Genomic DNA, 3,422 nt, shown 5'->3' with positions numbered 1-3,422 from the left:
CTAAGTTTATTAACATAAGAATTAACAACATTAAATGCTTAAATATTTATTTACAAATATGAACTAAAACAAGTTACTGTATAAATCTTGGCCGCGTGGAATGGTGGCAAGAATGCTAGCAGCATTTCCCCGTTGAATCGGAATTCCGATCGACTAAGTAATATATATTGGTGTACTGCTGTTCAAAGACAATTCTACCACGCATGCAGAGCGCGCCGCCGATCACAAGATGTAAACTATACTCTATATAATTAAGTATACGAAAACTCATTGCAAGCCCGGATTTGAACCGGACTTTTAGAATTAATATCCACGTATCCGTTGAAGAGTTGAGATGGCCCAGTGGTTAGAACGCGTCCACCTTAACCGATGATCGCGGGTTCTAAACCAGGCAAGCACCACTGAACATTCATGTGCTTAATTTGTGTTTATAGTTCATCGTGAGGAAACCAGCATGTGTCTAATATCATAGAAATTCTGCCACATGTGCATTCCATCAACCCGCATTGGAACAGCGTGGTGGATATGTTCCTAAGCTTCTCCTCAAATAATTTACAGGCTGTTGTTGTCGTTGTTGTTCCATTGGACCATTTCATCTATTTAAGGAAAGCAATTTGGACAGTTGTTTATTTCCAAACAATTACGTCCAACGTCTTTGTAATGAGATCTATACAAAAAAAAAAACATTTTAAAAATAGAATTTGACAAACGACTTCATTTCCCTACTATTAATTTGCCCGCCGGCGGTCATAGAAATCAATTCAAGAATGAAGTGTTTCTATCGATAGCTCATTGTGTAAACTAAAGCTAATGATTCGATTTTTGAAATATTATTCATAATAAAATAAAATAAACAAGCGATGAAACTAACTATAAGTCCAAATTCAAAATAAATAAAAATACGAAAAGGAGGTTTTATATTACGAAAGGCATTTAACGATTTTAATATAATCATTAAACTGATATAAAAGATGCTCTCGAAACCCTTTATACCTAATTTTCAGTTAACCTAGACTATATTATTACGGTGCATACATATAAAAAAACTCAAAAGCCCACCGCCTAATTGTTTCTTGGGGATTTTTTGCCGAAATTCGGGTCTAAATGACACGCACGAGGTTTGAAAAATCCAAAATTACACATCGCGACTGCGCCATATATAATTTGGAACTATAATTCTGAAAGTTTTTGTATGTTTGTGTGTAATTATGTTGTGTTCGGACGTCGTCGAATCTTTCCGGCTTTTTTTCGACTTCCCGGTCTTTTTTTGTGTCACAGACTAAATGTGACATGCGATGTTTGTTCTAAAATTTAATTTTAGAATGCACAATTTGACATTGGCTGAATTTAAGCTTCATTTCATAATAATTAAAAAAAAGCCATCAGTTTATATATATGTCATGTACCTACTTTAATAAAAAAATATATTATCACATTTAGAATAATTATCTATTTAAATATTTAAAATACATATTTAAGTAATTTTAAATAAATCAAACGTCATCCTAAGACAAAAAAAAATGGAACGTCGCAAATTCTTAAAAAAGAATTGTTTCCATTTTCGAAATCTATTTAAAAAACAGTCTCCTAACATCGATGGAACCGTCAAATTGCTCGAGTACACACGAGTGCTCTAGCTCGGGCACTCGAATCGCTCGAGTGTTCTGTGCTCGAGTGCCCTTTGTTTCAGGCCATTGTTTCAAATTTCAACCGCCATCTTTGTTTCCTGTTACTATTGTTACGACCACAAGTTAATTATGCCATCTGTCGTGTCATAGGTATTCGATTATAGTTCGTAATGCGATTGTCTCGCGATAATTTTTGTGGCTTGGAAATTATGTTTTTTTATTATTCGTACAATTTATAATTTTAATGCGGTAACGACATTCTTTTTAAGAGATAATATTTTGTTTTCTTTTTTTTTTTTGTTATAGAATAGTCTTAATTTTTTTTTCTTTTGTAATATGACTAAGGATATCAAAAGGTCGTATCGTTGAAAGTTAAAATACCAGTGGATCGACTTTTCGGAACTTAGTTTATTGTCGAGTATATCAATCATCGCGAGTAGAACTAAGATTTCGCGTGCTTAATCTGTACCTAATTATAATTCATCTCGTGATCGCCGGTGAAACAAAACACCTTGACGAAACCTGCTCGTCTGATTGTTAATATTAAGTATCATTAAGTTTTTTTTCTCATAATTAATGAAGTCAAATAATATTAACAAATAAATTATAAATACACACAAGTATGCAAATTAGAAAAGTAATTGATATCAGCGTGCCTCTACATTTTTTTAATATACGAGAGTTCTACATCGCGCTATCAAAGTTTTTAGGGTTCTTTACTATATATACAATTTTACTAGCGTGTTAATTGTACTCGCTTCGGCAGTACATATACTAAAATTGGAACGATACAGAGAAGATTAGCATGGCCCCTGCGCAAGGATGACACGCAAAATCGTGAAGCGTTCCACATTTTTTGGAGAATTTAAAATATTAATTAATAATTTAGGTATCTTAATTTTGAAAATATTTCAAGGTTGTATTCTAATAAGGTCAAATGTTTTCTTAATATATATGTATATTATTATTAACTATATATCTGTATTAATATTATATATGTGATAGTAACTTTGTTTGTCGGTCAATCTATCTGTCCGTCACTTTATTACGATCAAACCCCTAAACCGAATTTGATGAATTTTGTTATAAGCAAACTTAAACTCCTAGAAAAGACATGGTATGATATGTAGAAGTGTTACATTACAAACTGGAGTTTTGTCGATCAGTAATTTTAATTATGTACCAACGGAAGTTAGGTATAGTACGACACAACTTAGATGTAGCATCAGCAAAATTCGTAAAACCGATCACATCCGAATTGAGTACGCTATCCCAAATTATCGATATTTATTTCTCATGTAATTATCTTTACACAAACGTAACTTGTAATTTCATATGACTTAATATATTCGTCAATCGACACGTCGATTTACATGCACTTGCTTTCTCGGGCTGAACTGACGCGAGAATTTATAGCGACGAATAGCGTCGAATGGCGCGATAGGGAGCTATTTCTATTGGTCGTGTAAATCGGCAGTAATCGGTTTATTTTCATTTCATTGCATTTTTCGATGTAACATCTAATTTGTGTCATAAGTACTATAGGCGACTATATATGTACCCATAGAGTTTTAAAAGACCAGCAGAGTTGTTTTGTTGGAACAGACTTAATGTGATATGCAATATTGATTGTAATCATTATAATATTCAAAGGATATAAGGATCATAATAGAGTACCGGCAATTTTCATTATATGAATTTAGATAGCTCAGACGTGGAAACTGAGCCGCTGATATCTGATGTCTTGAACACACGCAAATAAATTTAATGTCTAAATTAATGTTAGAAGTCGAT

At 32.8% G+C, this 3,422-nt stretch overlaps 1 non-coding gene across 1 annotated transcript; it reads left to right on the top strand.

Annotated features, from left to right (window-relative positions):
- Positions 1-2,378: 2,378 nt before the first annotated feature.
- LOC124541319 lies at positions 2,379-2,485 on the top strand. Its single transcript, XR_006967230.1, has one exon. It is a non-coding gene; the product is annotated as a U6 spliceosomal RNA (small nuclear RNA).
- The last annotated feature ends 937 nt before the right edge of the window (positions 2,486-3,422 follow it).

The sequence above is a fragment of the Vanessa cardui genome, chromosome 27 (genome assembly GCF_905220365.1).
Source record: "Vanessa cardui chromosome 27, ilVanCard2.1, whole genome shotgun sequence".
Taxonomy (NCBI): Eukaryota; Metazoa; Arthropoda; class Insecta; order Lepidoptera; family Nymphalidae; genus Vanessa; species Vanessa cardui.
Note: the sequence above shows the minus strand (reverse complement) of the source record. Positions and strands in the feature narration are given on the sequence as shown.